This window comes from Xiphophorus hellerii, chromosome 18, assembly GCF_003331165.1.
Source record: "Xiphophorus hellerii strain 12219 chromosome 18, Xiphophorus_hellerii-4.1, whole genome shotgun sequence".
Taxonomy (NCBI): domain Eukaryota; kingdom Metazoa; phylum Chordata; class Actinopteri; order Cyprinodontiformes; family Poeciliidae; genus Xiphophorus; species Xiphophorus hellerii.
In genome coordinates, this window is record NC_045689.1 from 13,701,228 (window position 1) to 13,728,550 (window position 27,323).

At 34.9% G+C, this 27,323-nt stretch overlaps 1 protein-coding gene across 1 annotated transcript in view; it reads right to left on the minus strand.

Annotated features, from left to right (window-relative positions):
- lsamp (limbic system associated membrane protein) overlaps positions 1-27,323 on the minus strand; it is a 783,778-nt gene that overhangs the window by 755,625 nt on the left and 830 nt on the right. The gene's annotated exons all lie outside the window — the stretch shown is intronic.

A 27,323-nucleotide genomic window follows, 5' to 3' on the forward strand; every position in this document is an offset into this window, starting at 1 on the left:
ATTTAAATGATAGTTTGCAGTTCTGCAAAATGTCATGAAACCAGAGAGAATGTTTTATCTCTTACGCAGCTCCACAAACAAAACAAGCAGCTAGTCAGCTCTGATATCAAATGTAAATTGTATTTCAGCCATCAAAGCCAAAAACAAAGATCAGCAGTCAATTGTCTGGATAACGGAGTATACATACACACAACTCTGGTCATGAGTAAACAGCACCTCAGATTAAATACATTGTGCAACTCTTGTTTTACATCACAGAGGATCTGCAGATTTTTGAAAATGTGGAAAAAAAAATACAAACTACTTTCTGGTACAGTGATGGTTTCCCCTATTAAAATATTGATCTGTGATCCAGGCTTATGATGCAACATCTAGAGAAGAATAAGGATCCTTAAAAATATTTCAAAGAGGGAGGAAATGCATCAGTGCTTTTCTCCCTGAATCATATTTATATTGGTTCCTTATGATAAACCATCTATTCTCTGTGCAATCTTGCTCCTTTTATTTATTTATTTTAAAACGTGCAACTTTTTAGGGTTGTAGTTAAAATAGGTGAACCATTATCCACACGTGAACTTTACTTAAAACATTAAACTTTATTTAAAACATGAAACTTATGACTGGCATAATTTAGAAATGGAAAATAATCTGTTGTTGATAGATGTGACAGAAACAGAAAATTTGAAAGAGTGCAACATTAAATTGAGTTTTATGTATTTTCAGAAATTTTTTCCAAGTGATGGAAACAGGGTGTCTCTTTCTTCTCTTGTTCCCCATTTACTTTGGTCTTTTATATCCACATATTTTTCCAGCAGAATTAAATCCATCATGCTGCAGGACATTGAACAAATTAAGAGCATTGAAGCAAATGATATTTCTTACAATGGTTGTAATTCACACCAAACTTTTTCATCTTCTGCCTCTGACCATTTAAATGTTGCTGTCAAATCCTACCTGTGCCTCTTTCTCACTCGTTTTTAGGGAGATATCTGATTAGGTAAAAATACTTTGACTCATTTTCTGTAGTTTTTCACCAAAGATAAAATCTGTAATTTTAAAGTTTTTTAGAACTCGCACATGCAAACCTCGACATCCCTGTTTTGTTTCAAAGACTCCTCTAATTAGTCATATTTCTCACCTTGGCAAGTTTGTATATGGTGTTTAAATAGAGTTTATGCATTTTTATTTTAAAAGATAAATACAGGCTTTTTATTGACACAGAAAACAGTCGAATATGTTTTCTGTGCTTCTGCATATTTGAGATGAGATTTAAGTGATTTTAAAACCTAATAAAGACCTGGTTTTATGAAAAACCCTTGAGTGTGTACTTCCTTTTTAAAAGGAATAGCTATTATTTCCTGTAAAGCAACAATCTGAGGCTTTCTGAACTGTGGACTTGTGTGTAAAAGATCATAAATGTAAAGATTTATTTCAAAGTGCACTTACTCTCATTTGAGCATTATTCAAATGAGCTTTTATCAAAAACAAATTTTATTGAACATTGCCACCTAAAGGCACCACATTTGTGCAAGCATTGTAAAATTACTCATTCCATTTATTTAGCACAGGAACGCCATATGACAACACAACTACTTAGCCGATAATAAGGCTATGGTTTTAATCAGACTCTTTCATAACCTGAGTTGAAAGCTAATTCAATCATTCTCAGTTTTGTGTGGTCAGCAGTGTTAATGTATTGGCAGGGGATGCATTAGAGTCCCGTTTTGCTGTGAGATTACACCGCATTAATACATATGGTGGAAATTAATTTATCATGTTAATTTAGCTACTGTATTCCCACAGCTAGAGTGTAAATGGGGTAGAATACTGTGATATAATGTGTGTAAGTATGCGTGAACTCTGTTTGCAGCTTGAATCATAAGGAGAACTACTATATCGCTCAGCATGTTGTCAGCAGGTAAATGTCAGCCTGTGTATCAGCTACAATGACTTTCATCAGTGTTCGTGGACCGAGAGCTTATCTCTGAGAAGATGCTACTTTGATACCCTGAAAGCTCCTACTGCAGATCAAAGTGTTTAACGTTAAACAGAGAACAGCACAGGCACACCTGTCATTCAGCTGATATTGGAAGTTCTCACTTCATTACAGTGTGTGACTCAATAAATCCATTACAGTGGCACAACACCATCAGAGAAATGTGCTATGATACATCTTGTTGGCAAATAGCAGACTTGACCGCCATTGACATTGCTCTAATGTCACACCAAAGATTTCTATGTCACATTATACAAAATGTGATTAATGTAACTTCACAAACAAATGCGTTGTTGTGGTGTTTTGGTTGAGACAAACGCAGCATGATCTCTAATTACTTGGTGCATTAAGGGGAACAAAAGTGGGAAAAGAACTATGATAATGCAACCCATCAGTCAGTTAACTCAACAATATAATTACCATGCACAATCTAAATAAGGTCTTTATGCCACAATCGCTTCTCTATTGCTCAGTCAGCTGCCCCTTATTAAGAATGATCAACATGGTGTCCAATAACTAGATCTAAATAAATGCTTTTCCCTTGTGTAGAAAATGTAATGGAGAACTGTGTCACAAAAAAGTCACATGTTATTGTAAAACGACTAACCTGAAGCTTGTGCTTTGGTTCCTGTTTTTCACTGACTCAAATACCTGAGTTGACCACTATGTCTATTTTTTTATGATTTCTGTTTGCAATTAAATAAAAACAGGGCACCAATACAAAATGTCTAACCTGAGACCACAATAAACTAACATTTTTGGAAAAACAAATAAATACTGTACAGGCATTAAAAATAGCAAACACCTTAAAAGAAATTTGTAACTAAAGAGGGTAATTTAAAGAAATGCACATGTACACAATGTGGATGTATATTTGTCCATAAGAAACAGGCTTCGTTACAAGAAGAGAATAAACTGTGCAAACAGAGATATTCAGATACCAGTGGGAGTGTTACATAGAATGGGAAAAACTGTGCAAAAAACAGCAGGGACGTCAACATCTATTGAATTTATTTGGAGCATGATGATTATAAAAACTTACAGCTGCTGGGAGAAAAGATCTGTGATAATGCTATAAGAATACCAGGCCCAACTGACGAGGTACTTCCTGTGGCTGTTAAAGAAATAAAGAAAACCTGCCAAAGACAATGATGGTACACTTCTATAATTCCATCATCAAAACCATCCTCAACTCTTCCATCACAGTCTGATATGATGCTGCCCTTGCAAAAGACAAGAGCAGGCTGCAATGCATCATCTGCTCTGCCATGAAGGTTACTGGTTGCAATCTGCTCTTTTGCAAGACCTTGTCTACCGGACACAAAGGTTGCAGCCAGTTCTTTTGACTCCAGACATGGACTCTGAGCCCCTCACTTCTAGCAGGAGGCTGCAGTCTATCAAAAGCAGAACCTCATGCCACTAGAATACTTTCATGCTCCCTGCAACTGGCCTCATAAACAAGGCATATCCACATGTGACCCTCCTTCTGATTGCCTTCCTCCAATTAGAGACTTCCAAAGGGAGGGTGGAATATTTGTTTTTACTTCAACTATTAAGCTTTTCATTTTTAAAAAATTTGAAAGTAATGTAAAACTATTCCATCATATTCCATCAATACATTATTTTCTCTTTATACTTATTTTGTCTACTGTATTTTTATGTCTCCAACAGACAAAACAAATTCATCTGTAAAAATGTATGTGGCAATAAATTTATTTCCAATTCTTGAGTGTACAAATATGCAGAGATTTGTTATAAATCTATTTTGGGAGATCACATGAAAAAAAGTAGAAAACATGTTTTGCTGAAGAATGACACGTCTTGTACGTTTTGTGAAGTCGTGGAGACTGGTGCCAAAAGAGACAATTAAATTATTATTTTTTTAAAGTTATTCTCTATTCTAGTGTTTCCACAAGCTTTGAAGAAAGAAATACTTTTGTAAATCCAAAAACGAACATACCATGTAATGTAACATCCCATTCTTATCTCCTGTCATACCTACAAGAGATATACGATTTAAAACTTTGGTATTACTCAAATGTGTGAAACCATTATTTTTAAATCTCACCAAGGCAAGACTATTAAATTTAATGAGTCCCGTGAAAATTGTTATCCGATAAAGCAATATATCAGTTTTCCCACTGACATGATAGGAATTTGTTTTGATTAGTTAGTGAGAAGATAATGAGCTAGGATCAAACATGTTATGAGAAATGCATCTAAAACACAACCAGGAGAGTGAGAGGAAGTGGAGTGTTTATTCTTCAGCACCAATGACAGACACATTTCTCTTGGACTTATTCAACCATTAAATCCTCTGCTGCCAAAGCAAACACATCGATGTTTGCATGATTCTGTGTTCAGTGACTCCTGGCTCCAAATCATCAGAAGATGTCAGAATCACTGAGGTGCAACTTTTACACTTTTTTATGTGTTACAACTTGGGATTGAGAAAGGAAGATGAGAACATCTTTTTTGTCCTCTTTGGGATAGAAAATCTAATACACTTGACTGATCATGATACTGTAGAGTGCTTCATGCCACTGCACTGTAAACAACACAACCTCCCACAAAGCCTCCCAAGTTGAGTTTCTGTGCTGTGCTTAAACCTGGAACACATGACCATAAGAGGCCCTAAAACAATTACATTGGCTGATTATATTATTATGTCACAGGGAGAGCAGAGATTTCTGTTAACCCACCGGTCATGTATCGTTTGATCTATTCTTTTAAAGAACTTGAAGTAAACGTATAATGTAAAATGACAATTTGGTATTTGTGTTGTAACTCTTCTTTGAACAATAAAACAAACCTAAACTGAACACTGAACTAGGCTACAATGTTATAGTGATGAACTCTGATTGTGTTAACACTAACCTAAGAAGTTTATTTTGATTACCAAGACTCTTTAGCCAATCATAATTCAAATGACTGCATACAAAAGAGCTGCTTTATTTTATTTAATTGGATCTAAACTAATATGATCTGCAAATATGAATCATTTAAAGAAAAGAAGAAATACAGATCTCCTTTGTGTTCATATTCTGATGCTAATGACTCTTGAAATTCCAGTTTCTACTTTGCTCAATTGTTGTCCCAAATAAAGAGCTCTTCTGTCCATTTGTGATGAGTCCATACCAGTGATCTTAATCACAGAAGACCCACAGCTGATTAACTTCAAGTCAAATGAGAGCATTTGACTGATGTCTGTTTTATTGCTACTATATAAATATTTTCTGCTGCAATGCAGCTGTGTTTAGCTGGTATTTAAAAACTTCAGAGACCTTCCCCAAAGACTATGATAATTTATTGGCCCTGACAAACAAAAACCAAACAAAAACTTCACTTTTTTCTTTAGGTCTGTTGTAGTAAAAGTGTGCAATGTCTCTAGGCCAGAACTAAATTTCTTTACAAATTGAGGAAAGTTAAAGGTAAAACCAGATAAAAGAAAAAAAAAACTATGTCAAAAGAATATTGCTGAAAAAAACAGGGAAAAACAATATTGGGATTAGAGTTATGACTAAAGATCCTTTTTCTAACTTCTATCTTGTTTCCACTGAGCGGTACAGCGTTGTGGTTGCAGTTTGGTACACATGGCATCATGATATTCAGTAGAGCATCTCCACTGTAAATGGGACTCTCACTGGACAGGCAGAATTGAACTTAAACACCTAACATCATGTCAAACTGTTCAGTGACATTTCTTTGTCCTTTATTCAGTAGATTGTGCTGTATGATGCAAGTTGTTCTGCCCTAACCACACCGTATCATTGTCTTATGGATCTACAATTGAAGGTGGCCCAGAAACGGTGTGGTACAGGCTGGTTGTATGGACTGCTTTTACAACAGAAACAGACAAAATATCATACCGAATCATACTGATCCATGCTGTACTGCTCAGTGGAAAGGAGGCATTATTGTTTCATAACACAGCAGCAACTTTCTAGGTTCCAATAACCAGTATAAACATTATTGGAGTCAACAACATAAGCATGTGACCTAACACTATATCTCTACACTATTGTAGATACCCATAATGAAATGGTAAAGGTTCTTTGGGTGGTATCTGCAGTAATGCATACCATTTGAGAAAAGAATATCTGAGAATGGCACTTATCCATTTCCAACTTATTCATGCCATGATGGAACTACTTGTTTTGTTTTTATTACAAGCATTATTGGATTGCCGTGAAATCCATAAAGTAGATTACAACATACTTTAGATTTCTATAAAAGATTTCTATAAAGGGGCTACAATCGATAAAACATTTAAAATAACAGGCACCTTAAATTACAGATTTAACATTAAAATTTAAAACAGAATATTGTTTAAAAGGAGATTATGAAAACCATTACATAAAAAGAAAGCTTTTCAGGCCTATTTTAAAGCATGTCAGAATCTGTGAAGCCCTCTGAGCGTTTCCACAATCAGAAAGGCCCAGTCAGCTATGGTACTGGTGAAAGTCCTGGATATAGGAAGAAGGTTTTCTTTTGAAGAAGGGAGAGTTTGTGAGAGACACTGAAGAGTGAGGAGATCTTTTACACAAGATGGCACATTGCCGTGGAGACAATTAAAAGTGAGCTGGGAGATTTAGATGACCCTAGCAGAGAGGCAGGTAGCCAGTGAGTGTCATCAGCATAGCAATGAAATGAGACACCATAGCTGCTGATAATGCACCTAAATGGTGCCATCTGTAAATTAAAAAGAAGGGGTCCCAGAGCTGATCCTTTGGGTACACCACAGGAGACAATGTGGGTCAATGATCTGGCACACCTAATGGACACAAATTTAGATCTGTCCATCAGGTACGATTGGAAAGACTCCAAGGCAGTGCCAGTGAGCCTGGTAAGATAAAAAGCTCCAATAGCTTTGCAATCAGAAAGATGACTAACACTTAAATATTTTGTGATGACTAAAACCAGTGTAAACATACACATAAATAAGTAAAATAAGCCTTCTATTAAAAAAAAACCAAAAAGAAAAAAAAACCTTTTACATCTCTTTTGTTTCTATTTCATGGGAACATCATGAAATAGTGTAGGAATTAAATAACTTAAATGTAAGGCATATTTATTTCCAAAATTAACCTTGGTGTATGCACTTTGTATCAGCAGGCTTTAGTGGTATACAGATCACCTTGGATGTATGGTACATTAGAGGGAAATTTGCCATGATATCTACAAGAACCTACAGAATGGCAATTAGTAAAACGAACATCATATAATATTTTGAAAACTGATTTTATAAGCACACAAATTTCTATTTAACAAAAATGCTTTGTTACTGTGTTGTTTAAAACAACTACCTGATGCGTAATTCCAGTGAGGGACCCACTATTCAAAGATAATGTCAAGTACCTCTCTCTTCCATGTAGACTGACAGGGGATTAAACTGACACACAAAGCACAAAGCACAAAGGAGAAAATGCTCTGCATATCAAAGGGGAAAATAAATCCTCCACAATTAAGCTGAACACTAAACTCACCATGATTGAACACCCACAATAAATTTCAAAACTGAAGAAATACAAAGGACAGAAATGGGAACTTTTAATGAATAAATTGACAGAATCTGACAGAATTGAAATTATGCTCATCTTTCATTATCAAAGCAAATATGATAATGGGGTCACAGTCAGACCTGCTGTGTCAAGTGAGTCCTCTGCTTTACAGAACCTGTTATGATGGTGAAAAGGCAACTTCTCAATAATTTTATGAACATGTTCAGAGTTTCTCAGTGCCATGATATCTACAAGAACCTACAGAATGGCAATTAGTAAAACAAATATTATATAATATTTTGAAAACTGACTTCATAAGCACACAAATTTAGTTTAGTGTTCAGCTTAATTGTGGAGGATTTCTTTTCCCTTTTGATATGCAGAGCATTTTCTCCTTTGTGCTTTGTGTGTCAGTTTAATCCCCTGTCAGTCTACATGGAAGAGAGAGGTACTTAATCAGGGTTAATTCATTTTATACATGCATAAAAGCTTCAGAAAAATGCTTATTTTAAAATTAGAAAAAAGATTTAACATTGGCTAACAGATTTTTGTTTTAGCACAGTTATCTTCTTTTTTTTGGAAGCCAAACATTTCTTTGCAACATTGAACTTAGAAACAATGCAATAAATCTCTAACAAAGGAATCTGCAATTTATACAACCTTTGGAGAAATAAAATTTTGGTTTCCTGCTTTGCAGTAAAAATGGACTGATGCCCCTATTCCCCATTAGAAATGGATGGTTGAATTGCCCTACGTCTCTTTGGTTCACTTGTTCACCTGTGAGGCTAGATTCTTCACAGTTAAAGCATTCCAGAGTCATGCAAGCAAATCCTTTGCATAACTTTCCTCGAGTAGGATGACCAAAAAAAAAAACAGCCTTTGTATCTCTATATTTCTCATCTTGTCACCATTATAATTTCATAGACACAAAGATGTTTCACGCCATGTGGGCTTCCTCCTTCTAGTTGATCAAACATGCTTCATCAGTTTGAACAGATGGCTTTCTCACTTCATCACAAGGTGAACAGGAAAACAGAAACAGACATAAGGCTGAATAAAGTAAGTGGCCAAACTGCTTCATAAATCAACCGGCAATTTGGTAGATATCCACCTTGTCATTTACCCAACCATCCAGCAATCATCCATTACATAGCTCATCTTGGACAAAGAAAACCTTCTTAGAAGAAACCCAAAGCTAAATCTGGCCAACCGATTTTCTTTCTTGAGCTCAGATTATACTTACCATTTGCCGAGTGGTGCTGTATTATTATTTTTTTTCTTATTGCCTGTAATTTGAAACCATCTGCATGGATTCTTTTTTCTTTTCTTTTCTTTTCTTTTTATTGAAGTGTGTTGAAGTAATTACGTTCTACAATTTTATTTATAATAGAATCAGTTTTATTTATAAACGATCCCATAAAGTCATTACTGCTGAGAGCTGGGGGAATGGAAAGCTTGACAGAGCTATGACTCTGTGGAAGTTTTGAAACTCTATTAAAAAACAAACCTTCAGTAAAAATGTAGCTTTTACATAAATTTGATTAATATTTGTAGATATACTGACATAATTCTGTTAACAAAATATAAGCCTAAAATGAATTATTTTTACTAGACTTTTGAAACATAACATTTGGAAAGCTATAATTGTCCTGTCGCTTAAGCATATTGCATCAATATTAAAAAATGTGGTGTTGATAGATTTGCCTGTAAAAATATTATTCAGAACAAATCAAAGAACCATCAATAGCACTGATATAACTGACTCATTTGAATAATTTTATTGCACTGTTAATTTAAATATTTGACTACTGCAGAAACATTTGATAATTCATCATATCTCTGGTGAATAACATAAAATACTTGTCCATGTTTTGATTAATATGTAGTCATTTTTGAGATATAATGATGTGCCATGAATTGCCAAATCAACTAAATCTATTTGTAAAAGATATGTCTCTATGTCAAAAATATTGATTTAAAAAAAGGCTTTCCCTCATTTTCATATTTTATGTCAAAAACGTTTTTTAGCAAATAGTCTTGCAGTACAATGAGGCATTTTGAAATCTTTTTTGTTGTGTAATAATTCACATTCATCTTCATTGTCTTAAGTCTGACTTGTATTCATTAATATCCAGAATTACATCAGGTATAATACATAAACAATCTCAATCTTTGTTCTGTTCTGCCTCTCTGTTATACATTAGTTATTCACTGCATGTCTATGAGCATATAATTAAGAGACTACCCATCAAAAGTGGCTGATTAAATTAATCAATTACTTGCAATTACCCCATTTCATGATTAAAAAAAGTTAAAGAAATGTCAGAATTTAATTGAACATGAGTATGTGTTAGTTCAACAAACTCACTGGGAAGTCGTTTGACTTAAATGATGCATTTTTGCAACTTCACTAACAGGGACGACGCTGTTAGTGAACGATACAACCTGCAATAGTCAGCAGAAATCTCAAGAGCAGCAGAGGAAAACTATTAATGTTACATTTTTTTCTAAACTAAAAAGTGGTGTGTGTGGGGGGGCAAGATTGTGTCTGTTCTGGACAACAAGACCTAAGTTAGAAAAAAAAAAACGAAAGGCAATATTACTTTGACTTGCTGGAAATGTCAAATCTTTTTGGTTTATTATTAACCCCCCCAAAAATTGGAGCCGTATGGACAAGTGTATTAACCAATGCACCTTGTGTATGACAGCTTACATGCAGAAACAACTAGTTCTAAATGAGGATAATATTAGTCCTCCAGTTTTAAACATATTCATATTCAGTGAGTTAGACCATGCATTCCAATGAGGGACATTTATCATTTCTCATAATAAAAGTACCTTTTGAAAATTCTTTATTGGGCGGAATATTCACCTCTAAAATGTCGTATAGTCAATAGCTGCAAGCATAAAATCATTAACAGAACTAAAGTCCTGAGAGGCAAGGTCTATGTGTTACTAACCTAAAGAAAATGTTTCTAGTGAACAGAGTTACTGAAATGAATGAACTTTCAACAATATTCTTTTTTTATTGAATATAACTATGGATCTAATTTTTTGTCAAAACAGTAGCAGATGTTTGCTCATAATCTGGCAGTCATGCCAAGGAGTTCAATCTTTGTCTCATCAGTGTAGAGAATTTTATTTCACACGGTCTGAGAGTCCTTCAGGTGCCTTTTAGCAAACTCCGGACAGACTGCCATATGCCTTTTACTAATGAGTGGCTTCCATCTGGTCACTCTGACATGCAGGCATGATCAATAGATTTCTGAAGAGATGGTTGTCCTTTATAAAATTTCTGTCTCCATAGAGAAATCCTCTCTCTCTTACTGAGGTTATTCTTCCCTGATCAGTACGTTTAGGTGGCTGGCCAGCTCCAAGACAAGTTCTGTGGTTACACACTTCTATCATTAACAGATGATTGAGGCCACTGGACTTATCCTGACCTTTAAAGCAGCAAACATTTTACTGTACCTTTTGCTTTATCAGATAAAGATTTTAAAAATTATTAACCAGCACAAACATCTGACATATCTATCAAAGAATGTGTGTATGTATGTTTGTGCGGGGAGATTTCTGTTATTTCCATTTTTTTTTTAAAAACATTTAGTCAAAACAAAGCATGTACTCACATTGTTCATGTAGCAATGTTTAGCCAGTTTATGTTACTTGTACGGTCTTTAGAAGCATTAATACCATAAATCTGAAAAGTTATTTTATACATGAATACCTTTAAACATATAGATTTTACTACCTTTTTTTCTTACAGCATAAGAAATATTTGCTCTAAATACGTGAGCCAGAGTGTGTGTATGTGTTTGGCTCCAAGGCATTTGTCCTTCATGACAGAAACTTTCTGTTTTTGCTCTGCTGCAGACAACCTAGATGTTTCCTGAAGCTTGTGACAGAACCAAATGGAGCAGCTGTACAGGTGTGCTAGGAGTGCTCTCCTATGATTATTTTTAATTCAGGTGTGTGGAAGGGATGTATCTAAATGTTCCAGGATAGTGGATCTCAGTGACTGGACTTAAGCACCCTTGACTTAAAAAAAATATTCCATAAATATAAATATAAAGATCACTAGAGCATTAATAAAAAGCAAAAATTAAAAAAAACAGAAAACAAAATTAGTAAAATAGATGAATCTTGATAAATATGACATGTAAACTATACCAATAATGAGCTATGAATTTGAGAAAATTATTACTGTAATCCAAGCCCCGTCACAGTAGGTTAAACTTTTTTCACTTTTATAAAAGTTCCATTTTATTTTTTGTGGCTACAGAATTAAACTTTAGTCGCCTCATGCAAAGTTGCCTCATGCTATTATACAACTTTGTGTCACATGCCCTTGCAAATATATCTGGCTCATTAAGTTCAATGAAGTAACTAAAATGTTTGGCTTCTTTTCCATTGTCACTCTAAAGTGACTAGCTTCTTAATTTAACAGAGGAAATAAAGGTGCTTGAAAGTTTGTGAGCTGTTTCTACCACTGGAACAGTCAAATTACAGAGCTAAAGCTTTTTTTTCTCCATTCTGTGGGATGGGGAAACTAAAACCTCCAAACTGATTCAAAAGTAAATATAAACTTTGTGCAATGAAGGATTCAGATTTCTAAAAGTTTGCAACATTATAAAGCAGCATTTGTTAGGTTGTGCGTAATGTGCAGACGTTCTATGGCCAAATTCATTTTAGCTGGCTATTGGAGAGTCAACGCCAGAACTTAGGACAACAGTGGCAATGAAGACTGCCACTGAACAGTCAGACTGCCACTGAACAGTCAGACTGCCACTGAACAGTCAGACTGCCACTGAGGTCCTAAACAGTTCAGATCTTCACATATGTTTTAATAGAAACTGTTACTATTGAGTAGTTAAACCTGCTGCACATCAGAAAGAGTGTTCTATACAAGTACATACTTGATGTACTCAAAAATATATGAAACATAAGACATGATATTGCAATGTAATGTAATTTTATTTTTATAGAACATTTTCAGCAACAAGGCAATTCAAAGTGCTTCACATGAATTAAAAGGAAATATAAACAATAACTATGTTACAATGGCACTCAATTTTTAGATTTAGAATGTCTTAAATATATCATAAATTAGTTTTAATTTACTGCTTTCAATTGATTATGATTAATTGCAATTCACTTTGCAAGCTTAAAATATTAAACATTATTGATAACTTAATTTTGCATGTTTGCTTATTCCCAATTTTTTATCACCACTTTTTTTTTACATTAGGTAATTTTTCTCTACAGAAACTAGGGCATTGTGTGTTTGGAAATGTAAATTCAATACAGTCTAGGAAATGCCATTGGGAAACTGCATACTTGCTTGGTTTGAAAAGAGGATTTGCAATACTTAGTTAAAAATTATGATCCATAGCCATTATGGAGCTGATAATGTTCTGTAAAGAAGGTTTTGAAGTTATCAAACCTATGTTTGAAGATTTACAGACACATGCAGTTAAATCTATCAACTTAACCATAAAAATGTATGTATACAAGTTGTCCCTTATGTTACTTACATCTAATGCAAAATTACAAAATCGTAAATTTAACTTGGGGAAACTTGCAGTAAAATTGTGCAGCTCACAAAGCAATGACATTAATTGCATTTGAAGAGATTTTTTTCAAGGCGGCTATGTTGTCTTGCAGAATATTCATTACTTTCCACATGAATATTGGGGTGTAACACTGTCTTGTCGCAAGACAAATCATGACTTCTAAAACAGCAAGATCTTCCTGTGGATATGTCAAGAAGACTTTTTGGCGAAGCTTTGAAGCTCACAGGAGACTCCTTCTCATTTCCATCTAATGAGCTCATATTAGAGTTATCAGAAGATAGTAAGAACACAAGTGTGTTGGTAGAGATACTTTGGGAATAGAGAGCACATAAATGATACAGCAAGTCATAAAATGAGATCTGAATTATTCATGCATCTTTAAAAAGCTTTTATTTCAGTAAGTTAACGACAAGACCATCATATTCCCTTATGTCCCAACTGAGCATAGGATTCTATTAGAACTTTAAAAGTAATTGGTTCGTCATCAATATTGTATTATTTTCAGTTGTAAAGGGATATTTACTTTTGCCCACTTCCTTAAACATAATATAGTAGAAAGTTGTCCTGGACAAAACTGTATGTGTTTTCAGAAAACAATTTATTGCATTAACCAAGGTCCAAATACAATGTTATCAATCACAGTGGACAAAGTCGCTGTGGGCTTTGCGACATCTAAATAAGAATTGTGTGTCCCACTTAAGATGGGACTTAAATACCCCAGACACGAAAGATCCAGACAGCCTACAACTGTCACAACTATAGCTATAAAATAATTTTAATTGAACATGTCAATTTCAATTGGTATGTCAATTAAAATTGTTCTTTTAATAGTTGTATTTAAACTGAGAAATCAAAAAGTCTGCAGGGTTTATGATTTGTTGCTAATAATACATCACTAGTTAACTATTAATTGTTAACCTCACTGATTATATAAACAGTCTGTAATTTTCCTGATTTTATCAAACAATACTTCAAACTAGTCACTTCCTGAGTTACAGTTAAATATAAATAAGGAAATTTAGATTCAGTACACAAGACCCATGCAGTTTATTTTTGGTATAGCAGTGTTCTCAACTTATTTGTGCATACCCAACATTCAACTAAGGTAACTGCAAATGAACATTTTATTTTTGTTGAAGACATAAGAATGATAAAGAACTTTACCCACTATGGACCTATAAATAGATTCTCAGTCCACAAAGCTCTTAATTGGATCATCTATAGGCGATGTAGGTGGAAATTAATTTTCTAGACTTATTCCGTTTAGATAACATTCAGTTGTGTTACAATGCAGAGTCCCAACAGAGTAAGAACTATAGCAATTTTTGACTTTGTCTCAGAATATAATAGTAAATGCAAACACAGATCACTGAAGAAAGTGCTATTACAATAGATCATTGTTAGTCATTTCATGTTTTATTTATTTGTTACATAGTTCTGGTGTTCCTCTGTGAAGAAAAGTCTAAACTAATAATTTGAAGAAATATTTTAATCTGAATTAGCTAAAACTAATTGACAGTCCAATTTCCACATGAGATAAATTTGGTTTCTCAATTTTCACAAGTCATACCAAACTGTGACATAATTGTATTGGTTCTTTTATATTCTGTTTTTATATTTTTGATTTTTTTTTTTAACTCGGTAGTTTATTATTTTCATTTTATATTCTTATCGGTAGTCCAGTTGAGCGTTACGAGTTTAGAGAGTTGTTGATTAAAGTGTTTACCTGGACGGTTGAATTATTTTGTTAATAAACGCCTGAATATTGGAGAGAAGTGTCTGTGTTCGTTTCATACATGTGTAGTACCATGCTGTTCAAGCTGGATGTATGCCATCATCCATTATTTTAAAACCTGAGCATTATCTGAAATATTGGCTATTTTCCTAATTTAAGTGGTGCTCTGAATTGGTCATTTTGATCTAAATTACTAGTTTTATAGATAATTACCCACAGAAATTACTTCTAGTTATTCATAGACAAAACTAGACTTCCATTGTAGCACCACATATTAAATGATTTTTGCAGTGCCAGGTCAATTTTCATTCCATTTCTTCACAACATTACATCTTTTTTATGAACCACTGAACCTTTGTCATAACACTGCAGGTCTCAGATGAGGTCACCCATAAATGGAAGCTACATGAAAGTCTGGTGTTTTAACCTACCAGTTACAATAAATGTAATGCAAGGTACCACAGCTCCTCCATAAGGTCTCTTGGGTAATGTTCACAAATATTCTAAGCATTTGTCTATTTTAATCAGTCTTAAACTTTCAAAATAGAAATGTCTGTGATTCCAGCTACTCTGGCTAGATAGATGTTTTGAGGATTAAATTTATAGTTCTTCATAGAGTCACTTGTTTAACATTTATTAAACAAAATTCAACTATATAGTTTCATGCAATAGAAAAAATGTTTCAAAATAAAGCACAATATCTCTGCTGTATTTTTCCTTAATTTAGTACAATATCATTTAGTTTTGGATTCTCCCCAGCAGAAGTTTAGAGAAATGTCCACACTTATTTAGGGCCAGTAGCCACATACCAAAAAAACTACATTTTTCTCTTGCCGTTTTGATACTGCGTAGTACTCTTTGTTCATAGTAAACATCATGGCTGACTAACAAAGACCAGCTGCCAGCAGTTTGCCAACCCCAGAGATTTTGTGTTTTGAAATTTTTGGATCACTCCCTTTGTTAGCCATAGCTGTTCTGCTCTCCACAGAACACAAAGCTGCACATCTCATAATGCGGTCAATACATGTGGGCAGACTCAGCTGTGGGTGATTTTCTTTGTCCTGATATTACAAAAGGCTTGCTACATGTAGTGTTGTGCTTTAGAGAGTCACCTAAAAAGAAACTGGAGCAGTAAGTTTTTGATTGTAACACACACACTGTGTTTATGTTTCATAAGCAAACATTTAGGGAAGAAGAAAAGTAAAGATAATGTGGATAAAACTGCCTTGATGTTTGGAACTGTTCATAATGAATAATATAAAACCACATACTGCTTTTCATTTATTTTAATCACTGCAGGTCTGTTCAATTGTATATCTACTCTGTTGTCTTTGCATTTACACTACCTCCTTCCCAACCTGCATTTCTAAAAACAACTTCCAACACCAATATGCTAAGATTTCAATTTCTTATTAAATACTGTTCAATCTGTTATCAGAAGATAGAAAAAGTATGCCACAACTGTATACCAACAAATATGTGGTCATCCACATAAACTGACAGACTTGGTAAGCTAAACACAAACCAGAGAAACTGATGAGATTAAATGAATTTCTTTAAAAGTTGCAAATATCCATGGCACAAGTTGGCAAATTTATTGACATGGCTGTTCATAAAACATTGGCAAGACAGATCAATTGTTGACAGAAAGCCAGAAGAGTTACACTCTGTAGTTTGACACAAGTCATTTTAAGGCACACATCAATTATGTGGTTCACTGCTTTGGCTAGACTAAAATAGAACTTTTTACCCTACTTGCAAAATACTGTTTGGTAAAAGAGTAAAACCTTGAAAAAGCCAACCCCAAAGAGGTAGTAGCAGGAGTTTGCTGTAGGGATACTTTTCCTCAGTAGAAAATAAAACCAATCATAGTTAATTGGAGTCCTACCTTCATACAGAACAATAAACAACCGTCAGAGCCACTATGCAACGATTTAGATTTTTTTTTAAAATTTAAAATCCATGTTTTACAATAAACAAAACTAATCTATTGAGAGTTTATGGCAAGACTTGAGCTTGTTGCTCAGTCTCATTGAGCTTGGGCTGTTTGTGTTAAAGACGATTGGGCAAAAGCTAAGGTTTTATGTGTTGGAATCTCAAAAGACTTGCAGTAGTAATTGAAGTTAAAGGTGATTTTACAAACTTTTAAGTGAGGCTGACTAAAAATGCATCCCACATTTAGATTTGTATTTATGAACACTACATGATTTAGTGATTCACATAAAATTCCACTAAAATACATTGTGGAATTTGGTTGTAACATCACAGATTTTTTGTTTTGAATGATTCTTGGTAAATCAGAATCTATGCCTATGTGGACAATATGCATGCAAGATTGTCCCTGGAATTTGTGAACTTTTACTATGGTTGTGTTTAAAATATCCCTCAGTAATTTCAATACCACATTTCAGTTTTTATATTAACTTTTAGAATGCTACTAGAAAGTCTATGTAAAGTTTTCATACTGTTGGAAATTATGCATATCTACAGGTGCAACACTGATGTATATTATGCTAAAATAATATGAAAATATTATTTTAAATAAAAAAAAAAAAAACTTATTTAGAATCCTGGATGAAAACCTGCTCCAGACTGTTCTTGACCTCATACTGGGGTGATCATTAATTTTTCAGCAGGACAAGCCCCAAAGCACATAGTAAAGATGTCAAAGACTTTAAAACCACTTTGTGACTGTCCTAGAGGAGCCAAGCCAGAATACAGACCTGAACCAGATTAAACATCTGTGGAGAGATGTTTCTACCTGGTTGTGTCCCATACAACCTGGTGGAACTCGAGAAGTACGTCAAAAAAGTATGGGTGAAAACTGCCTAAAGATAGGTGTGCAACGCTTGTGGCATCATATTCAAGATATAAGGCTGTGAATTTTGTTATCTATTTGTAATAAATTTGCAAAAAAACAAATGTATCAAATTAGTTTTTTGTCATAACAGGATATTTGTCTGTAGAATTTTGAGGAAAGAAATGAATTTAATACAGTTTGTAATAAGGCTGCAACATAACAAAATGTGGAAAAAGCGAGGCTCTGGATCAAAAGGACTTTGATGCTGCACCATTTCTCATGAAATAAATAGAAAATATCCAAAGGCAATATTTCTTCATCTTGTTACATTTTTTTTAAAACTGACCCAATTAAAGCAACACTTTTGATAAGTAAAGAGACTTATTTGGGAAAAAAGAAAATTAATTAACCATCCTGACCCAGAATGGTTAAAGAATAGGAATAAAACAGCACTAAAGAATGTTGATTTCAATGACTCAAGTAAATCACAAATATACATAATTTGCATTCAAGATTTCATTTTTGCATGTGGTGAGTGATCCAACTAATAATCCAGAAAATTCAGACAAAATGCTTTAAAAACATGGTGATTTTGCAGTTATATATTATTAAATGAAGTAAATGTTTTTAATTGAGTTACTCAAGTAAATACCCTATAAATGTCATAAGTCATAACCCACAGGCATTCCAGCATCTAGATTATACTTGCAGACATTTTTTTTCTCCACAGTACGATGTAACTTAATCAGAAATCACAGGCTAAAAAAAGAAGTATTTACATTTCTTATAGTTTCCAATAGGTTAAAGCTCAACCAAGTCCAATATGTAACAACTCTGATTTCCCTTCCTATATCAATCAGAACCACACAAAGAGCACAAATGACTGGTATTGATTTACTACAGTTACTTCCTTCTGCAGTGTAAGCAACAAGAACTGTAAGTAATACTGACAATATTACTAACTGCTCCATCTTTGGGCTTCCAAAGGCATGAGAGGATGAGAAATGACCAGGGTCAAAATAGAAGTGCATCGTTAAAGTCTGGAACCATTATGACGACAAAGAGATTGTTTTTCTTCTTCCTGGAACCAGAGTTGCATCTCTGTATAGAAGACACTGATGAGAGCCAACACCTCCAAAGCTGGAGAGCAGACTCGTATCATGTGACACAGAGAGGAGAATACTCATATCTCCCCTTGCTTCTTCATTTCCCTAAAAGCATCATTCCATCTTAATTTTCCTCCATCTTTCCTTTCTCAGAGGAGCAAACTCTTATCCTACCACCACATCCTAACCTTATTTTCCCTCTTCGGGTATTACTTTCTGGTATCTTTTTTGGGGGGGATCTTAGCTCAACATGTTTTTCTACTTCAAATGTTGAGAAAGTTGTTCAAGAATAAACTTGTGTGAGTGTTAAAATGCTATAAAACTTATAAATCATATATATGTATGGATTTCATTTATTGGAGATGCAGAGAATGCATAAAACCTTTGACATCTTTTTTGGTCAAAATTCAAGAATGATTATGACCAATTGTACAGGTCTGAACAGTTCCTCTACCAAGATCTTTAAATTTCAATCCATCCTGATGGATTGGTCTCATTTTTACAGTATATCTCAGTACTAGAGATCTGAAGAAATCCAATGTAAAATCAAGTTCATTTTTGTACAATTTTCTCAGTCTGTCAGGGCTCATTACTCTGCTCAAAGAACTCTCTGCCATTAGAGAAACCTCTATCAATTGGTCAGAATTCAATGTGTCTGCTGCTGGTATGAAGCAAAGCAGCATAAGTGCAGAACGCATTTAATTCGAGTTGCTTTAATAACCTTATTCAAGAGAAGCGACCGAAGCAGCATGCATGTTTCAGTCAACACCATTACCAATGTAATAAATGGAGTGGGTGAGCATGTGGCTGTTCACTCCCTTTTTTTTCTTCCACCCACTCAGGACAAGTCAAACACTTAAAGGGTTCCTGTTGGTTATCTGTCATTTTCTCATTTTATCTTAATGTCTGCTCTAAAGTAGAAGCAGAACATGACATCCGTCTAAGCTGATCTAATGAGTCTGTCTGAAACGGCTTGAGGAGCTGAGGAGTGCACAATGATGTTTGATGTTCAAGTTTAAAAGGAAGTGAGAGTTCCACATTTTGCTGATAAGTAGCTTTGATAAAATCAAAACCCCAGAAACTCGATCACCACTTCTGCAATACAAGAAGGTTCAGTAAAACCACTGAAGAGGCCAAACAGTGGCCTCTCTTTAGCTACTATTTTAGCAGTGTAAGGTAGCATTAAGAAGAATACTACCTTCTTAATCTCACTTTTTACTGTCTGTGTCTGCTTCACCCCCAGCAAACCTAAAAGATATGGAATAGATTGCACTGCTCTTTATGTAAATCAACCCAAGCAAAGTTAAATTTATTGTAAGAAAGCAGTACCTTTCTGATTTTACGATCGGGAATTCAATGTAGCATTTACAGAAGTAAAATAATGGAACTGAAATTATATATATATATATATATATATATATATATATATACATATATATATATATATACACTGCTCAAAAAAATAAAGGGAACACTTAAACAGGTGTTTAACACTTAAAGTGTTCCCTTTATTTTTTTGAGCAGTATATATATATATATATATATATATATATATATATATATATATATATACACACTTCAAACCTCATTTGGTTTGTCCTCAAGCACATTTCCACAGAAAAGTGGACAAGCCTCAAATTGCCAACCTTTGGTTTGGAGGACAGCTAATCTATCCATCGAGGCACATTTTTTATGACACTCGAAATGACAGAAAATAAATCATGTTGGACATCAGGTAATAAACGATATACTTTCTGACAGGAAATAAGTGTCCTGACAGCTGTGATGGAGCTCAGGATTGAAGCTCAGGATTGAAGATGTAAAACAGATCATTTAACTGTAGCTGATTAACTGAGACTGAGCCTGACTGTTCAAGACATGATTAACAGGTACAATGCAGCAAGAGTAAAACACAGATCCTTAACTGACCAATGTACAATGTGTTATTGGCCCGTTGGAAGGTCAACTTGCAGCCTAATCTTTTATAACTTTTGACAGTTTTTCCGAAGTTGCCCTGTTGCTTTGTCCATATTTCTACAAACTCTGACCAGATGCCCTTCCACCAACATGTTCCACTGTGGGGATGGCATGTTCAGGTTTGTGTGCAGTGTTCGATCAGAAGGTTTTGCAGTACAGCCAAAAGTTATATTTCTGTCTCAACCTACCAGAGCATCTTCTCCCACACATTGCTGTCCTCTCCTACATGGACTGTGGGAAACTACAAGCAGGACCTCCTATTGACCTTTTTTCAAGAATCCCTTTCTTCAAGTCACTCATTTAAATAGTATTTATAAAGTCTGACATTAAAACAGGCCAGAGTTAAGCAGTTACTATAAAAACAGCAGTTGCCAAGACATGGTCTCCTATGAACTGTGGATGTCTGCTGCTCTTCCAAACTTTTTTAAGCCTTGTTCCTGCTTCTTTAAAATCACTTCAGGTGGATGCCCTTGTCTTCCTAGGTTTGTGCTAAATTTTTTCTTATTCTCAGATCATGAATCATTAAAGGTTCAAAGTATGTGACAACCTAATGAAGCAGGAATCACAGAAAAAAGTACTAGGTGAAGTGTGTGGGATTAGGCTGGAGCTACATCTTTCCTTAGGACAATATTAACCTCTAGATCAGGGGTGTCAAAGTCCAGTCCTCAAGGGCCGCTGTCCTGCAACTTTTAGATGTGCCTCTGCTGCACCACACCTGAATAGAATAATTAGGTCATTAAGGCTCTGGAGAACTTATCTACACAAGGAGAAGGTAATTAAGCCATTTCATTCCAGTGTTTTGTACCTGTGGCACATCTAAAAACAGCAGGACACCTACCCTTGAGGACTGGAGTTTGACACCTGTGCTCTAGATCAAAAAGATAGTCGTCCAAAATTTGGCTTTTTGGTAAGAATTAAAAAAAACAACTTTGGAAAGCATTTATTTTATTGACTGCTGCAATAAAGAGAGGCAGCATGCTTGCTTAGTTTCTGCTAACCTTTCAGAGCATCACAGCTACTTGTAATGCCACTGCTGATACAAAACATACTGAATTTGAACCTTAAAATCGAAAAAGTAGGCCTTGTTCTCATAGTATGTTGCTCACCCTCCCTATAATACAGGGATGCCTCTTTTGCCCTTTGTTCAGTATTACCATATTTTTTGTAACGTAAGAGCATCACCGGATAGAAGTGTTCACAACTGTCTGAGAGGAGGTGAATACAAAACAGCGAAGGCAGCTTTTATGTGTGAGGTAAAGCACCTATGTAGACTTTGAACTTACTTTTGGTGGGAATTTTTCCCTGCTTTTCTGTGTGTGTTTTGTTTGGTTTTTTTGCAGGGGGAGGGGTCACCTTTCATCTGTGCAGTTCAGGTAAAGCTCTATGATACTGTCAACATCAGTCAGATTCAAAATCTCAAAGGATTTACAGCAAATTTAAAGAAAATGTAGTTCCAGATTTTGGTTACGAAACTACAGGGATATCCCTGCCAATGAAATGTTCCAGATTTATACTGAGTTTCAGGGTACAATCATGAAAGCCTTATTGGATCAAGATCCAGTCTGTGTATTCAGAAACTCCAATTTGTTTGTAAAAACCCAGAGGGCAGAGAGATGATAGCTCTCTGCCCTCTAAAAGTAAAGGTATGCAAACAGGATAAGATTAAAGTATTATTAAAATTGCATTTAAGTAGTCAAAAGAACAATACAGTAGCTGTGTTTCAGTTAGAAATGTTATAAAAAACCCTACCAGATAGATAAACAGGCCCCCACAGACATGCCTACATGTTCCCAGAACCTCCTTCTGGTCTTCAACAGAAAATGGGGTTGTGGAAAGATCCCAAGCCTCCTTCAGCCCACTCCAATGAGATGTTAGGGGCAGGGAGAGCCACAAATAACACCACACAGCAGTTGGCATGCCAACAAGTTTGAAGCTAACCAACACTCAATTTACTACACCTAAATCTTTGGTAATACTAAATCTAGTATTACCACAGTAATGCCCCCCAAAGGTGTCAAACATATGCACACAAAAAGACAACTATGATTTTATTGTAAAACCTTTGAAAGGAATATTTTTGACATGTGTGATTGATTGCTTTTCAATTTTAATACTTTGTTTTACCATTCACTGTCAAACATTCACTGAAGTATAAAATATTCAAGTACTGCTGAGTTGCTGTACAACTCAGTAAGAGAACTTCTCTATATGTCATTCAAAAGCTCCAAAACATCCCAACAGGCCATTTTTGATTTATTAGAGGTTGACAATTGTCTGATTTCTAAGGGACCAATTGTTCTAGCCACTCTGACAGATTTACACCATGTCTGCACTCTGGAGCTTCATACACAGCCAATGTAAACACTAAGCAGATCACTCGAGAGATATAAACAATACTTTATTAGTATGACAAGTACATTATGTTTTTGGACTGTTTCAAAATATTTTGTTTTGATAAAAAATATATATATATATATATATATATATATATATATATATATATGTATATAGTACAGACCAAAAGTTTGGACACAACTGTGTGTCCAAACTTTTGGTCTGTACTGTATACATATATATATATATATATATACGGTAATCAAAATATTTTTTGACCAAAAATTAGTAGTCAAGTATGAAAGTCATTTTTCAACTGAAAAAAAAACATGGTCTGAGTTCAAGCACACACTTGAGCATGATATGGGATTAAAAAACGGAAAATCTTGTATTATTTGGACAAAGAGCTTTGTTTGTAGTTTTCCACTTGAAATCAAGAGAAATTCTCTCAGTCCTTACATTTTTAACTGGTGCTACAGGTGTATATGTGTAAATGAATAATACAGAAACAGGCAACAGAGAAATCTGCTGCTTTCCTGTTTTGGACAGACAGCAATGTGAATATCAATAATATATTGTTTTTCTACACCACAACAACCAGGAGATGTTGAAATAAACATGGTTGTTTTTTCTTACCAGTTTCCCTTTGGTTGTGCAATCAATAGCAATGAAAAACAAACCTGTCTCTAATCAACAACACTGGACTTCTGCAGACATAAAGTACTTCTCTGGAATGAAGCTTGATTAGCAAATTCTATTAGAATAAGTCAGTACTGGATACTTCTGCTGGATTCTGAATATAAAATGTAAACAAAAATTAGATGTATTTTTCTGTGATAAACTGGTGACTTTCTTACGGTGTACCCAACCTCTTACCTAATGACTGCTGGAGACAGACACCAGCCTTCATACAACCTTTACTGCTCATTACCTGTTTTAAAAACATTTAAAATAAAATGAAAAATATGTGATGGAGTTTGTACATTTTCCTCAGGCACAAGTTTGTTTTCTCAACTCTAACTTCTCCCACATGACCAAAAGAATGAGGCAAGTACTCAAAATGAGATGGGTAGAAAACACCAATAAAGCAGAAGCCGGGTTACCACTGGACTTGAGAGAATCATCTCGCATCTGTCACAGAGAGCCTGCTCCTCTACATCACTGTTTCTCAACCCTGAACCTCAAGACACACTGCCCTGCATGTAGTAGGTGTTTCCCTGCTTTGACACATGTGACTTCAAATGATGGCAGATTAACAGGCTTTTGCTGAACTGCAATTATTTGAATCAGGTGTATTAGAGCAGGGAAACGTCTAAAACATGCAGCAGTGTGCGTTGAGGACCAGGGTTGGGAAATACTCCTCTGAATGCATTTCCTGATTAAGCTTGAGGAGGACCAACTGGAGAGGAGGAAAACAACACACACACACACACACACACACCCTCCCAACACAGCCCAGTGAACATGACACCATAGGTTAATTGGTCGCTCTAAATTGCCCCAAGTGTGAGTGTTTGCTTGCATGGCTGCATTTTGTGTGTCTGTGTTGCCCTGTGATAGACTGGTGACCTGCTGAGGGTGTCCACACTCAACCTAGCCTGAGATCTTGCGAAGACAAGTAGGTATAAACAGTAAATGGATCAATATTTATATTGCACTTTCACAGAAGACGTAGCATGGGGATACTTTATAATAAACCATTTCTTTCAAAAGCTGGAAACAACCTCACAAAATAAATCAATTTAGTTCTTTGCTAATTGAACGTGGGGGAAAAAATAGGTCAGGTTGAGAATTTGAGGAGGTATTGCAAAAACTGCAAGAAGAGAGGTCACTGGTTTTCAAGTCTAAACAAGGCTCACCAGAAACATTTGTTGATTCAGTCAGTAACTGAAGCAGCCTGTAAGTGTTCGTTTTATTCATCACTTTCCCTAAGGAGAGTTTATTCCCATGGGCAACATGTCATTTTCAACCTCTCTCACAACCTGACAAGATCATTGGGGTGTCGCAAAGTAGAACGGAGAGAATGCAATCTTCCACTGAGAATATTTTCTTCTGAAAATAAATGATTTCCTTCATTAAAGGAGAACATGGTCTGTTTTTCTGTGCCTCCTTCAGGGAGTGTTGCTGCAAGGGTTGCTCTGATTGCTTTCTAAAACACCACTTTATGTGTCTTGTATGACAGACAAAGTAGCACGGGATGCCATCATGTATGTCGATACATAGTGGCATTCAAGATCTAAAGGCAAGAAACTACTAAACGGCATCCTTCAGGCTCAAAGGCATAAGCTAAAAATGGTAAACTATGAACTACAACAGGAACAAATGAAAAGCACCTGTAATTTCAGCACAGAATCAGTGACTGCAATTAAAATTTTAACAACAGGAGAAATACAACTAAAAGCACAACACAAAAGTCAGAAGGCATCCCTTTATTTTGAACAGCTACTGCATGTTTCTTTGTAAATAATACTGTATCTTTCATATTAATAAAAACACATTACTCCACACTCGCCAGATGAAAATCTGGCGAGTGTGGATTTTATCTGGTTCTGTAATTTTTGCACTGACAAAGTTGACAGAGATTATTAGTTTTATTATTATTGTTTCCAATCAGTAACTATATAACTACGTTCATTGCGTACTTAACAATAAATCTGAAAGAAAACTCTCTTGGGAGAGTCAGTCATGCAAACATGGCCTGAAATTGAATACAGAATCGGGCAGTCTCTTTGTCTGAGGTAATCATTCCCAAACAGCTCACAGAGCCAGCAGTGATACACTCACACAGACACCCCGACAAAGACACACTCTGAATGTCTTTGGGGATGAGCTGCTGCTCTGTGGAGGATCAAGAGGATTCAGAAGGAGGAAGCTCAAGTAAGTCACAGAATCCCAGAGTGACAGACCCAAGCTGCAGATTTCATCTTCTTATCAACTGGAATGCTTTACTAGCAATGAAATTCATGACCAGCCAGCACAAGGAGACACTGTGCTGCTTTTATTAGACAAGGCATTATTATTGGGTATCTAAAAATATATTAGAATACTATAATTAACAAGTGTAATAAAATATGAGGATGCAAAAATATACAAATGTATAAGTCTGACGACAAGCTAAAATTAATATCTCAGGTGGTGTTCAAACCAAAGGCAAAGTTTTAAGAAGTAATATCTTTATATCTATAAAAATAAACAATGTTATAACAATCTCTGATGTGCAATAGTAAGTCTTGCCACATTTTAGGAGCTGTCGCAGCAAAAGCACAGCTTCCCATATACTTATATTTTGTTGTACATTTATGAATAACTTTTTATGGTCCAATAACATAATTAAAGTGTTAATGATGACCAAACTCTTTCAAATCAAATATCCATCACATCTAATCAGAAATGCAGTATGGTAGTCTTTTAGGCTAGAGCATCCACCATGAGGGTACAGCTTAAAAAAAAACATGCCATACAAATTAAACCTGAACACAAAGCTAAAATCCCTTAATATTTATTTGTGTCCTTTATTTGGAAAACTGTTGCAGCGGCATAGGTGAAAAACACTATCAAAAAACAAGCAAGAACAGAGCTAACTGATAACAATTTCCTGTGAATAAAGTTTTGAAGTCAGGACCACAGGAAGGCTTGTAAGCAATTTGCCTTCCTTGTTGATAACAAATACTGATATTATCCTGACAGGCCTGTTTCCATTCAAAACAACTGTTTAAAAATTTTATGTGACATTGTATTTTGCGATATTTTGGATAATGATGATAATTTAAAGAAGCCAACCTGTTGATCATCTATAAACTGGACATGTTGGTAATAATAAGAAAGAAATTTTGATTGTGTAGCATACAAAATCTTAGAAGAAAATATTTAAAATCTATTTTAAGTTGATCAAATCATGTAAAATCAAGTGACAAATACAATGGGTTAGACAACAGTACCATTTACAGTTGTATTATTTACACTGTTTAATTTAAAGACGCTAACCTGTTGATCATCTATAAACTGGACATGTTAGTTATTTCATGAGAAATGTTTGGAAAAACTGTAAGCAAAATAGTGAGTAAAACTTTAAATACTTAATGACATCCAAAAAAAAAGATAATTCACTTGAGTAATGAAAAATTAAAAACCATCTGCAGTATTATAAAACTCAAAAGCTAATTCTTCTCCTCTCCCCAATCTGGTACATCACATAATCCAGACTTGACAGACTTGTGTTTTGTGACAAACAAAACCAGTTTATTGGTCCAATTGTCAACTTCATGAGATGAACTAAATCTGCTCTATTAGTACTGGGTGAA